Source organism: Mus musculus, chromosome 16, assembly GCF_000001635.26.
Source record: "Mus musculus strain C57BL/6J chromosome 16, GRCm38.p6 C57BL/6J".
NCBI lineage: Eukaryota > Metazoa > Chordata > Mammalia > Rodentia > Muridae > Mus > Mus musculus.
In genome coordinates, this window is record NC_000082.6 from 34,649,066 (window position 1) to 34,663,902 (window position 14,837).

The window sequence follows — 14,837 nt, forward strand, 5'->3', positions numbered from 1 at the left end:
GACAAAGGGGGTAGCAGACCAGAGTGAGTCTTTGCTTGTCTCTAAAAAAAATTAAGCATCATGAAACCAAAAGACCTAGAGTTGGGTTTGGACCTACTGCCAGGGACCTAGGCATATGCCAGTCGCCTTCAGCTTTGAATCTGATACTTATTCTCTAAAGGTGAAAGCTCCCTTCAGAGCTCCTCTGAGCCTTCACTGCCTTTGTGTGTGCACAAGCTCCCATCACATATGACAGTACTCTGCAGGGAGAATACACAAAGATTCCTTCTTGCTCTGGGTTCCCCAGCGTTCTGGACTCTGCTCTGATACACTCTAGCACCATCCCCTTCTTAGTCTGATGGAGGTTAGAAGGGTGGATTCTGGATCTAGCCTGGATCTATCACTAGCTAATCCTCATCTTGGGCAAGGCGCTTAATGCTGCAGTCCTCTTATCTGAATGTGGCAGTAAAGGTAGCCCTAAGGAAGACCTGAGTCAGAGCCTGAAGTGCACTCATATATGCCCTGCCTCAAGCAAGAAGAGCACTGCAGTGTTTGCTGGGCCCCACCCCCAGGGCTTCCCCTCACCTGCTATTTCTGCTCCTTGGTCCTTCTAAACCTAGGGCTTCACATCTGCCCAGGGCCCCAATGCCCATGCAAGCTTGATGGGCTCCCATCCACCACCACCCATCCCCAGGCCTTTAGCTTCCTCCCTCCCTCCAACTCTGGGTGCTGGGGAGTCTGTGACATCACATAGTGTCCTTGCTCCCTGGTGGGCAGGCAGTGGAGTTGCCCCGGCAAGGCACCTAGCTAACAAAGCCCCAGGTGGTGCTTGCTGCGGTTTGGGTCCCGCCCTAACAGGTCCACAGCTCTCCCCCCACCAAGGGTCCAGGCGTTGGAGCTCCTCCCTCATCTCCCGCCTGATACCAGGCACGTGGAGTCGCCTGAAGCCAGACAGCCCCTTTGGAGGGCAAACTGAGGTACCCCGGAGGGGAAGTGGAAGGGGGTGGTGAACAGCCCTGGCCATGCCATGGCTTCGCGGAACTCACTTAGATTCCCAACCATCCCTTGCCCACAGAACCTGGGAAGAGCCTGCAGAGATCTTTAAATGGGGGAGTATTGCTTTCTGGCCAAGTTGTGTGTGTGTGTGTTTTTCCCAGAACTACTATTTTATTGTCTTTTAATACTGTGCACTGTAGCTTGGAAGCAATGGGCTCTGGTGAGCCCCCTCTGTTTTTCCATTTGTAAAATGGGCGTAAGAGCACATTTGGAAGGACCATTGTGGGTACTAAGAGGTATGACTGACACATTATAAACTGGACTGCTTGTTCATTTTTACCAGTGTCTACTAAACTCTGAGTTCCAGGCTTTAGGCTAGCACTGGAATTCTATCATGAGCAAAATACTGACCAAGCCTCACCTGGGGTTTAGAGTGGGTAGAGAAGAAATACATTTAGTCAAAAGAATCGAAATAATGTCAACTTTGAACTAAGTGTCGCTGAAAGGGCGTGGTGGATGTGGCTTGGAGGTCAGGGGAGAGATAAGGTGAGCTCAGAGGAAAAAAAAATCAGACTGTAAAGTAGGAAGGACATCTCCCAAGCCAGCATAACTGCAGGTCCCAAGCCCTACCATGTTCTACTTCAAATCAGAGCAAAGATGTGCAGGGGCTTGGTCCTGAGTCCCGAGAGCTGTTCATAGAAACAACTCTGAGATGCTGGTGTGTGGAGCCTTTCATTTCCATGACTGAACCCTTAGACCACACCAATAAAACCAAATGAAATTCCAGAAATGAGCCCATGGGAGATACTTCATAAGCCTATATTCTTTAGCACTTAGCGAGTATGGGTTGGCTGGCTGTTCTCCACTGGAAGGTCTGAAGGTTTCACTTAGGCATTTATTGGATTGTAAGGACTGGAGGGATGGGCCCTGGAATGTATAATGGAAGAGAGCCTGTCCAAACCAAGAACTTGAAGAATGGAAAAGCACTTTACAGGATGTTGGGATAGTACAACAGTCCGAAGGAGTGGATGGTCTTCCCTACTTTAAAAAACTAATGTAAGTAGATGATGAGGTCACACCACTCAAAGGCTGAGAAGTTGAGCCAAAGAATCTAAGATTCCAAAGCTTTGTGATCCAAGAGTATATGGAACTCCTTCGAGTGAGTAAGAGACAGTAAGTAAGTGGAGGGGAATCTGGCCTGACCTTCTCCTCCTGTGTTGGACATTTCTGCAAAGGTAAAGCTGCTACCCACTTAGACTTCCAGGCTTTGAAAACTGCGTCACTCCTGACTCCCCTCACTGTCTTCCCCTACCTCCTACCAATGTCTGTATATCCACTTTCCTAAATATCTGTTTCCCAGTCCCTCCCTACTTTCTTGAGACATGAATCTCTCAAGTTGTGCCCAAGAAACTGCCAGGCTCTCCTCTGCAGGCTTCCTGCCTGAAGCCCCACTCTGCTCCTTTGCACTCCGCTCTCTTTAGTTCACTCCTGAAGCTATTGGCCAGTGTGTTTCAGTGTCCAATGAACAGAAACAGTACACGTAATTTTAACAAAGAAGGTTCAACATGAAACTTTTCTTTAAGAAAAATGAAGTACGAAGGGATCACAAATACAAAGAGAAGCCTTAAGCTGGACCACTCCAGGAAAAGAATGACCCCAGAACTTGTTGTACAGGGTTGTGGCCACAGTTAACTAGAGGGCAGAGATGCCACCTAGGCAGAACTGACTCTTCAGAGTACCAGAAAGTCTACTTACTAGGAGGTGACTCTGTAGCAGCTCCAGTGTTTCCCAAGAAGGTGCCAGGTGTGTTAGGTTTCCACCACTATACCAAAGTGCCTGAGGTACTTACATTATAGAGAGAAAATGCTTATTTTGGTGGTTCTGAGATCAAGTGGCCCCATTAAACTTGTCTTCTGGCAACAGGAACACATCATTTTAAAAAATAGAAAATTGGGGGCTGGAGAAATGGCTCAGTGGTTAAGAGCACTGACTGCTCTTCCAGAGGTCCTGAGTTCAATTCCCGGCAACCAAATGGTGGCTTAAAACCATCTATAATGGGATCTGATGCCCTCGTCTGGTGTGTCTGAAGACAGCAATTATATATATATATATATATACATATATATATATATATATATATATATATATATATATATATATATATAAATGTGTGTGTATGTATATATATATATGTATGTATGTATATATATATATATAATACATTTTTAAAAATGGAAAATTGTGGCAGGTCAAACCACTCATCCCCTGAGCCAGGAAGCAAAGAGAAAAGGAAGAATCAGAGACGCCGTGGTCTGCTGGGGGCTCCGTGGTCTGCTGGGGGCATGCTCCAGCTAACCGAGGAATCTCCCATTGCACTGCACCTCTTTAAAGTTCAGTTGCCTCTCAGGAACATCCATCCCCTGGGGACCAAGTCTTTAACACACAGACTCTGATAGTTACCAAACCATCGAACAAACAAAAAGGCTAGCTGTGGGCACCACAGACATTCACTGTAGCAGGAAGCCGTTCAAGAGACGACACGGAGCAGGAACCAGATGCTGGAGACGCTGTGCTACAGGGTCCAGAGCTGGGGACACTTAAGGTTTCTGGAGTCCAGGGAGGAGACCACATCTGAACCATCAAGAAAAATGGCTGCCTCCTCCCATGTCCATCTCCAGTGCTATGTACACACAAAGTTTAACACGAGACTGCTTACCAGTACGTGCGTACAGGGGGAAATACTGAAAGACCTACTTCCGTTTTGTTTTTTGTTTTGTTTTGTTTTCCTGGATTTGGAATTGAGAAGCAATGGTTTGATGGTTAGTGTATCAAGCCAACAGCAGAGTCTGAAGTGTGGCCCTGACACATAAATCATCTGACTCTATTTTTTTGTACCTTTAAGGTACAAAGCCTTTAGAGGAGCTTTCCTATTCAGATCTTGATCAACAGATCCAGCCTTAGACCCAACCGTTCCCTTTCATCTACCTTAGCACCACGATTACAGTTACTGAATCCAGTTGATTCTAAAACCTCCACAATGTTTGTCTTCTTGGCCCGGTGAAATCCCTCTTCTCTCACACAGTGAACATGCTCAGTGAATAACTGCCCGCTGCCTGGCACTGTTCTGGCAGATGGGAGCACAGCAATAACCATCCTAGGCTTCCCTGCATCTCAGTTAAAATATCATCACCAGTCTTTGGGAATTATCTTCTAACTGACTCCCACTCCTTTGTTCTGTCTAGAATGGGCTCCTTGACATTTTCCATACCCTATTTTAATCACCGATCTTCCTCTCAACTCCTTACACTGGTTTTTAAATCCAATGTGTCTGACTTAATTTTTCTCTGTATCCCAGTGCTTCGTCTAATTCCAAGGAAACACACAAAGTTTAGTTGGGTTGATGGTTTTCCCAGGGTCTGATCATTAACACGATGCCCAGATCTAGAATCCTGTTCTGGCAGCCAAGAGTACTTCTTCATTAGAGCATCTGCCATTGGGGTGTTATGTTTCACCTTGCCAGGAAGGGCAGTAGCTGTGTGTGTTAGGTTAGAAAAGAACAGTGCAATGCTATAAATACGGAGAATGGTAATGGAAACAGGAGAGAAACTTAGCCCTGGTCTTGTATTGAAAACAATTATGCGTTCACCCGAGAGCCTTGGTTCTGATATTTCATCTCTGAATCAAGATGGATACAGGTATAGCAGAAGTGGGGAGAACACATAAGCTGGGACAGGGGGATGGTGTGAAGTGCTCTTATAGCTCACTGAAAGGATAAAGAATACGTCTATCATATTCTCAGAAAAGACAAGGCAAAGGTGACACCAAATATGGACATCAGATCCCCAAATCGGGGGATCACATTAGACAACTTTAGGAAGCACGTAACAGTCTATGGACAAGCTAAACACCGCTGGCCATGGGGAGCCATGATGTGACACAGAGGAACCTTTTGAAACACAGGTGTGGCTAAGATTGCATAGATTGAAAGAGGTACCTGTCCAGTTGTTAAATACTGTGCAACCTATGGCTTCTAGCAGGTAGTACTAGCAAGTTTGGTAACCTAAGTCCCCCCCCCTCAAAAAAAAAAACACCTATTGAAGAAAAAGGATGAGGTCCAGTGAGCCTGCTCTTGACTGCTGTTGGCATCCAAAGGCTGCATTGGCCTGATAATGAATTCAGCTCAGCATAAAATGTCAGGCTTCAATAATATAAAGTTGGGGAAATACACAAATCTAATATAAATAGGATAAATTGTAGAGAGTTTAAAAACATGTCTTCTTTAGGCAAGGCCTCACAGTGGAGCCCCAGCTGTCCTTAAACTTCTGGCCACTCCCCAGTGGTGGGATCGCAGGCATTGTTCCACCACACCAGGATTTAATTTGTGGAGATCTTGAAAGTCACATGAGGCATCATTTTGATTAGAAAAGTACTAAAGACCCACTGAAGGCTTTTTAGAGTGATTTAAGTGGTTTAGAAAGTTGATCTGAAGCCGGGCGTGGAGGCACACGCCTTTAATCCCAGCACTCAGGAGACAGAGGCAGGCAGATTTCTGAGTTTGAGGCCGGCCTGGTCTACAAAGTGAGTTCCAGGACAGCCAGGGCTATACAGAGAAATCCTGTCTCAAAAACCAAAAAAAAAAAAAAAAGAAAAGAAAAGAAAAAAAAGAAAAGAAAAGAAAAGAAAGAAAGAAAGAAAGAAAGAAAAAAGAAAGAAAGAAAGTTGATCTAAACCAGGCAGTGGTGGTACACGCCTTTAATCCCAGCACTTGGGAGGAAGAGGGAGGTGAATCTCTGAGTTCAAGGCCAGCCTGGTCTACAGAGTGAGTTTCAGTACAGCCAGGGCTACACAGAGAAACCCTGTCTCGAAAAATAAAAGTGTGTGTGTGGGGGGGGGGGGAATCTCAAAAAATCAAAAAGAAAAAGAAAGAGGAGGAAGAGGGGGAGGAGAGGGGAGGGGGAGAAAAAGAGAAGAGGAGGAGGAGGGGGGAGGAGGAGGAGGAGGAGGAGGAGGAGGAGGAGGAGAAGAAGAAGAAGAAGAAGAAGAAGAAGAAGAAGAAGAAGAAGAAGAAGAAGAAGAAGAAGAAGAAGAAGAAGAAAAGAAGAACTTAGCACCCTTTGGTTCTTGTGAGTCCATCTAAGAGAGATGAAGAATGTGCACTGCCCTATTCTGAGTCCCCCTTCATGTGGAACAACTATTTAGAATGTGCTTTTAAAAATTAGGGCCTGTGGGTTGGAGAGATGGCTCAGCGATTAAGAGCACTGACTGCTCTTCCAAAGGTCCTGAGTTCAATTCCTAGCAACCACATGGTGGCTCACAACCATCTGTAATGGAGTCTGATGCCCTCTTCCGGTGTCTGAAGACAGCTACAGTGTAGTCATAAATAAAATCTTTTTTAAAAAATTAGGACCTGTTCTGACAAACAACTTTTGTTCTGCTCTAAGGTGCTAAGAATGAAATTCCATGATGCAAATGAGATTATTCATTATGTCTTAGCTACTTGTGAGAACAGAAAAACATAGAAGCACAGTATTTATTTAAGTTTGGGTCTGCCCTAACACCTGCCCTGTCAAGGAAATCCTTGGCATTCACTTACTTTCTTCCAGGAGAGAGAGCATATGGTACTGTGTGGATAGCAGTGAACCACACCTAAGCCTTGACTGTGCACAGCACAACCTGATACCTGTGTGCATCATTTATCAACTTTACACCTCTCTGTTGCTATTTGAAAAGATGCTTGTTTTGTGTGCACACGCACACACTTCTGAAGGCAGAAAGAGCGAGTATCAGCTACCCTGGAGCCAGACTTGCAGGCAGTTGTGATCTGCCCAGTTGCATGCTGTGAACCAAACTAGGGTCCTCACCAAAGGCAGTAATGAACTCTTGGCTGCTGAGCCATCTTTCCAGGAGAGTCACTTAGGTTGAAAGAAAATGATCCTAGAAAGTAATACTGGCCAGCAGGAAAGGAGACCACAGGGAGGGGAATTAAATAGCTCAATATTGGTGGCCTCAAAATAATGTCATCTGTCAACAGTGATGAAAATCATATGTAGAAATTAAATAAATGATAGCAATAGTATAAGATAGGAAAAGAGTATTGAGTTAAATTCTTATAAGTACTTTCACTATCCAAGAAGTAAAAGTAAGGGTAGACTTAATAAATTAGGGATTCGTGTTATAATCTTTACGGTAACCTGAAAGGGAACAAATAATGCATATCTCAAATTTGATTAAGAAAAAATTAAAATACTAAAATTGTTTGTTCAAATTCAAAACTAAAAATCAGATAACATAAATATAAAAGAAAACCCAATATATTAGAAAGTATAGTAGTAAATGCATTTAGAGCCATCAGGGGCTGGAGAGATGGCTCAGAGGTTAAGAGCACTGACTGCTCTTCCAGAGGTCCTGAGTTCAATTCCCAGCAGCCACATGGTGGCTCACAACCATCTGTAATGGGATCCAATGTTCTCTTCTGGTGTGTCTGAAGACACAGTGTACTCCCATACATAAAACAAATAAACGTTTTTAAAAAGAAAGAAATGAATTTTTAAAATAATGATATAATTGAGAAACTTTCAGTATTTTTATATACTTTTAAAGAAAGTTTTTTAATATGTGGTTTGTGAAACAATTAACAAAATAAAGCTGACAAACCAAGTTGACCTTAAATATGAGCATTAAAACTATATATTATGAGGAATTTTATAATGATGAATTCATTCAATAGAAAAAAATTTAAATCTAAGTATCTTTATATATGCTATAATACATGTGTGTGTGTGTGTGTGTATATATATATATGCTCTATAACAGCATGAAAATTGAACCAGTAACAATGATCAAAACTAAAAGAATACACAAAAATTATATAGACACTTCCACACGCATTTTTCCTCTCCTTTTTTTCTCGAGATGCAATGTTACTACGTAGTCCAAACTTGCAATCTTACTGCCTTTATTTCCCAAGTGTTGAAATCACAAGCACGTCCCATACTGCCTAGTTCAGGAGATCCGACATCTTTCTTGTTATTCATAATGGAGCAAACAGAAGAGTTAAATCCAATGCCAAAGGTTTGAGCTACATAACCAACCCTCTGGGTGTATATGGAACGTGACCCTCAGCCACTACAGACTCACCTTCCAAGGACACGTAGAATATCTACAGAAACAATCTAAAGAGGAGGTACAAATGGGAGGGAATAGAACCTCAGAAAATGTATCTCCAAAGTGATAGAAGAGACAACTGAGCAGCAGAAACAGTTAGGAGCTAAGTGGACTTAGAGCAAACAGGCTGGCAGAGCCATTTCTGTTGGAATGAGACAGATCTTGAGGGAGTGATCAATTTATAAAAAGCACAATCCAGTGTTGTGTCCGGCCAGCAGATCACAACATGGGTTCTAGCCTGGAAAGGCATTTTGGAAACCTGGAAGAGAAGAGGGTCTAGGCGGCGAGATAAAGAAATGTAGCTAAGACAGGCATTCTGATCAAAGCTCAATTTTACTGTTCTGCACGCAGTTATGAAGCAGGGGAAGGGGCCCGATTCCCGCCAATTAGTCTTGGAGTCCAATAGCAGGGTGCACGGCTCCGAACAGCAAAGCGGCAGGTTCCAGCAGTGGGCGTGGCAGAACGATTGAGCGGGAAGCTCCACCCCTGAGCAAGCAGGTTTCAGGCTGGGGGAGGGGAGACTACAATCCAGAATCGTGGAAGAAGACATGTCACCAGAAGAGCCATTAGATTCAGAAACGAGAGACGTTTACTATAGCGATGAAATTAGTGTCAAGGCAGTCCAGGACGGAAGCTTTTCTAGAAGGAAGCTGAGGAGACACTCTGCAGAGGGAGGGCATCGGTCAGTCTCGGGGACAGCCTGTGAAGTCTGGCAGAGAAGAAAATTAGATCACTCTAGACGCAGTGAGATAAAAAAAAAAAAAAAAAACAAAAAAAAAAAAACGAGTTTTAAAAAGGAACGCAGATTGTGGCTTGCTTAATGGGAGCTGTGCAAGGGATGTGACTGGGATGGCATTTTCCAGAGATTGCAAAGGGATAAATGTCAGTGTTGTCCTTCAGGTCTTGTGCAGGATAGGGACTGAGCTTGATGCTGGCAGAGGGACTAGGAGACCTGGGGACATTGAGAGCATCGGAAGAGAGTGTGTAAGGTCACTCTGACACACCGAAGTCTCTCAGGTAGGAAGCAACCATGTCTTCCACACAGGGAGGAGAGTCAGTGGGTAGGAAGCAAGCTAGGAGTGAACTAAGAAACCCAGTTATTGTTGCTGGGGAACGCATACTAAGCAGAAATATTTAGTAGGTCAGCTATGTAGTTGGTGTGATATAAAGTGTTGGGGCGGGAGGGGTGTTGTAGTGGATGTTATTGTAAAACTTACATTGTTTTACGAAACAAATATGGAGGGAGGCTTCAAGAATACACTGGGTTGAACGGCATTGTCAATTATGCGAAGCCTAATTTGACGCAAGCCAGAGTGCTAGAGTAAGTGTGAAGGGTCAGTATATCACACTTAATACGGTAGCTAAACTTGTGCCACATGGGCCCCTCTCTCTTGGCTCACTCAGCTTACACAACCCGAGAGTCACATGACCAGCTCAAAAATATGGTGTTCTCTTAAATCTAACGGTTGATCCGAAGCATTAAAGGATCTCATCGCCCCGCTGACCTCAGCAAACTACTTCAGTCCATGTAGACTAAGGCACAGCTCCATCTCTTTAGGCGGGTCCCCACCCCTCCCCTTCCCCCAGTGCCAGCCCTGGGTCACTTGGATTTTTCACGTTTATTCCTCATCCCTCCCACTTTATTTAGAGAGTAATGAAGGTGTCCTTCGGTCAGTGTGATTATCTGGAATCTATTTCTTTACAATCAGAAAAGGTTTGTCTGCACTGTCAACTTGTCTCCTAATTTCTTCCCGGAGTCTGATCAATATTTTAGTTAAGTCATAAAAATTAGCTAATTGTTCCCCTAGCAACCAGCATTTTTCTAGATTACTTTGTAACGAATGTTAGTTTTACACTATATAAAAGCTCATCTTTTACCAGAAATCGATTGCAACAGCTACCAACAAATCTCTTTTATCACACAGCGTCATAAGACAATGAGGCCCGTTTCAAAGCAGAAAACGGGGCTCAACTTAGGAAAGATTTCTCTCCCAACCGTTGCCCCTTTTGAATGTCAGCACACAGGCATGTAAAACAATGACATGTAAAAACAAGCAAACAGTGTTCCTTTGTCATCTCCAGAGAAGAGGATGAAACCAGCAAACTCCTTCGTGTGGGTGGCTTGTTAGGGACACAGCAAAGAACAACTCCACCACAGAACAGTCACGCATGCAGATGGAACCAGCGTGGCCTGGATTGCATTAGTAACATCCTTTTAAGATGGAATTCACGGCCACAGCTGACGGAGCAGACCAGGGTGCCTACGGGAGCAATCGCAGGCATCCAGACCCCTTGGAGTTCGGAGAGCAAGGGACAGCACGAGAAGTTCTAACTGCTGTCGTGTGGCTCTGTCCGCTCAGACACTGGGTGACATCCAGAACATCTTATTGTCTTGCTGTGTCTCTACTTCTATTCTTATGTCCTGTGTGATTTGTTTGGTACTTCCTGGCAGGATAGTTGAAGTTCTCCACACATGCCTCTTCAGACACTCTAACTAGTGCATTAACCAAACACAGCTAGAGCTACAGGTTCCTCACGCTGCATGGAAACCTAGTGATTCTGTTACATGGAGAGTGTCACGCATCTCTGAACAGTGCTGGTCCAGAGCTGCCCTTCCCCTATTCCTTTTGGGTTCTTATGGGACCAAATGGTTCCCATATATGTTCATTTCTCAGACAGGTTACTACGATGAGAAACTCTGAGGTGGGAGACATCTTGGCTTTATTTCCCCATCACGTGACCATTTCTTTCTTTGACCTCTGGATGACGTAAACCACCATTGTCCAATTGTCACAAATGCTTTTTGCAGTTTTCTAGGGCAGTGCTTTTTCTAGTGTGGTTTAGGAGACTTCTGAGAGGCCCTGACTCTGTAAGGGGAGGTATAGGTGTAGTCAATGCTCTTTTTTGTGACATTATGGTCATTATACGCCACCTTCACTCTGAAAGTGCGCAGTGGAGATTCCAAACATGACAGAATATCAATAGAACATGAAGACTTGACTCTGTAGTAAGCCAGACACTGAGATACTTGGGAGAAGAGTGAACAAGGCCACTCTCTATCTGTAGATATTTTCATAAAAATATGCTATTTACATTAAAATCTGAGAAATTTATTTATTTAAATTTTTCAATTTGTTTCTAAAATAGTAAATGCTGATAGACTTAAGCCATTAACAGAAGCAGTTGGGAGGGAAGAGTGGGGGTGGGAAGGGATTGGAGGGGAAGGAACGGGAGTTGAATTGATCAAAATACATTATGAACTCTCAAACCAAAAAAAAAAACGTAAAAAATCCCACTCACAAAGTAATTTTTAAAAATATAATCCTGATCCTTTGGGGGCTGGCAAAATGGCTCAGTCAGTAAAGGGGCTTGCTGCTAAGCCTGAGGTTCTGAGTTCCATCCTTGGGACCCACATGAGAGAAAGGAACTGACTCCTCAAACTGACCTCTGACCTCTACAGGTGCACTGTGGCACATGTGCCCCACCTGATAAATACATTTCACTCACCAGAGACATTGTATCATTTGAAAGTTTCTGTTAAGGCTTGGCATAACTTACCTGGCAGGGAAAAGAATGTCAATTTAAAACAATTCTCTCCATAGATTCCTAAGTGAATTATGTTTCAATTACTGAGTGTTTTGTGGGTCTTTAAAAAGTGCTGAGCTAATATACATATTAGTATGCATAATGTATATATATATATATATATATGAGATATAAGATGTATATTGAGATATAAGGCTCTGGCTCTATATATATTGAAGATCCAGAGTCTCACACTGGCTGAGCAAGTGCCCTACTGCTGAGCTTAATGTTCAAGCCCAGGATTCTTCTTTAAGGCAGGAAAAGGTGTAGGTCAGGCATTCAAGGAGACTGTAGGCTTTGGGCTGCAGCAAACCACTGGTCAAAGAAAGTCAAGTCAAAGTGTTTGAAAAATTGAGCACTTAGGAAGGGGGACATTTAGAAAATGTTAAATGTAATGATTAAAATGGTAAGGTTTTATTATAAGTATTTCAAGAACCATATAATTAAAATGCTTGGAAGTTTTTAATAAAATCCATGTTAAGTCATGGATTTTATTGAGTTGATTGTATTATTTTTTTCATTTTTGTTTTAGAAGCAAACACGATATGTAATTTCTATAAGCAAAACAAAATAAGTCATTAAAAAAATACATCAAATAATCTGATTTGAAACTAACATCAAAAGCCAAAATCGCCAGTAATGGTGGTTCTGTAATCTTGGCACTTGGGAAGCAGAAACAGCAGGCTCTTGAGCCCATGACCAACCTATTCAGTGAGATCCTGTGGCCAAACCCAAGGATCGGGGCAGAAGCTCGGTGGTGGAGCCCTGGCCTTCCCTGTGCAAGACCCTGTTCTTCATCCCCAGCACAAAAAGCCCAGAATAGGGACATGAACTGGTCACAACTGAACAAATACAAATTTAATTATAGACAGATAATGATAGACTATAGAAGCATATACTTGGTTGCGAAGAAGTAATGTGAAAACTTAAGAGCAAATTTAAAAGACTATGAAACACAGATACACAAGGTTTGACACTGCGATAATAAATATATCACAGTTAGAGCAAATATCAGATTTACAGGGATGGCTTTACTGTCACGTACGACAAGGAAAGCCTCTATGCATGCCTGACAGCAGGTGTTACACATAAAACTTTAAGCACGAACAAACAAGAAGTACTGAAAACCTGGAACTTTACTGTGCCAAACAGCATCCAAATAGAATTTCAACTCCTGTACGACTGTAAGTGGTTGTAAAGTTTGTGTCACTATAAACTCTTTACAGGCGTCACGCTCTCGCTGTACACGTGTTAGCCATCTCCCACAGTCACTATAAGGGGCTCTGCTTTGGTGAATAGAGGAGACAGAGCAGGATTTAATGCAAAATGTGCAGCGCCAACCATATTTGCTACTACCCAGACTTTCTCGGAAAGCTCAGGAGGGTCTCAAGATGAGCACTGAGGTGGTGTGGGTTTGGATAGAAGAAAAGGAGGCAGCTCTAGAGGCAGTAACCTCCCCAGGGGAAAAGGGAAACAAAGGTATAAATTGTAAATACATGTAATTCCTTAGAAAGTGACTGCAGTGGATGGTGTTAACAGTAATGGCAAGAAATATGAAATTTAAAATATGTACAAATTGGGGACTGGAGAGATGGCTCAGCGGTTAAGAGCACTGGCTGGCTGTTTTTCCTCATGACCCAGGTTGATTTCTTAGCACCCACACGGCAGCTTACCACTGTCTATAATTCCTGTTCCATCATGAGATCCAACACCGTCACACAGACACACACCCAGTCAAATCACCAATGTACATAGAATAAAAATAAATAGCATTTTATGAGGACCTTGACAGTCTGGCTCTCAAATTGTGAGCAGGGCTTTCCGGTCTATGAGAAGCAGTGAAGACTATGGTTGTGACCATCCTGGGTAGGATGGACTAGAGAATGACCTGAGATGTGGATGCTGAGTAGGAGGATGCACAGTGGCTGAGGAAGAGCTGGACCAGAGAGGGAGGGTGGAGATAGAGAGGCGTGAACTGGAGACACATATCAAAGGAACTGTCAATGGGATTCAGCGGAACTCAACAGACTGGAGAGAATGCAAACCCAGTGCTTTGAGGCCACAGGGCCCATACACACACACACACACACACACACACACACACACACACACAAACACATGAGAGAGAGAGAGAGAGAGAGAGAGGGAGAGAGAGAGAGAGATACAGATGCAGAATTTGAAAGGGACCCCTTAAGGAGATCTCCAAGAAGATCCCAGGAAAGGATAAGCTCACACACTACAGATATTGGGGGAGGGGGGTTACTAATCCTTGTTTATGGGAGAAGGATGAGTTACAGGAGGAGACAAGGCAACAGTGCTAGAGATGGTATGTGACAGCAACGAAAGGGTCTCAGCAATAGGGACCCAGCAAGCAAAGGACTGGCTCATTTAACAGGCTGCTCCCACAAGCATTCAAGCCCTGTCTCTACCACTTTCCTCAGTGTTGCGATAAAATCCCTGACCAAAGCCACTTAAGGGAAAAAAGGGTGGTTGTTTTTTTCTTTTTAAAGATTTATTTATTTTATGTAAGTACACTATTGCTCTCTTCAGACACACCAGAAGAGAGTGTCAGATTCCATTACAGATGGTTGTGAGCCACCATGTGGTTGCTCATGACCTCTGGCAGAGCAGTCAGTGCTCTTAACCTCTGAGCCATCTCTCCAGACCTGAAGAGTGGTTGCGGCAGGACTGCAGGAGCAGGTGGCTGCTGGTCACATGTGGCATCTTCACTCTGGAAGCAGAGAGATGGGTGCTTGTGCTCAGCTGGCTGCTTTCTTTTTATGCAGCTGTGGGCCCCCAGGTCGGGTTGGTGCTGCCTACCATTAGGGCTGGCCTTCGTACATCCGTCAGCCTAATCTAGATGGTTCCTCATAGACGTGCATGCCTTCAAGCTGATTATAGACCCTGCCTAGAATCTAGATATCAACCATCATGCAGCTCATTGCAAAAAATCCATTCTGTTTCTTAGTTTCATCCTATGTAGAAGGATATCTACCTGTGGGCTGTTTTAAGAATTGAAAGTGAAAATGTGTTTATAATATCTAGCATGATAGTTGGCACAAGACACTCAAGGATGTAATTGATTACTTTTCAGAAATTGATAGAAAATAAGC

The 14,837-nt window shown here is 43.6% G+C and overlaps 1 protein-coding gene across 2 annotated transcripts in view; it reads left to right on the plus strand.

The window, feature by feature from the left end:
- The first annotated feature begins 766 nt into the window (after positions 1-766).
- The window catches only part of Ropn1 (ropporin, rhophilin associated protein 1), a 28,779-nt gene continuing 14,708 nt past the window's right edge, over positions 767-14,837 (plus strand). Inside the window, exon 1 of one of the 2 annotated variants that reach the window (XM_006522698.4) lies at positions 767-956. The gene's annotated coding sequence lies outside the window, so the exon portion shown is untranslated. Of the gene's footprint in view, positions 957-2,145; positions 2,211-14,837 lie in introns of those variants that run through there. The other variant, NM_030744.2, reaches the window with a different exon arrangement.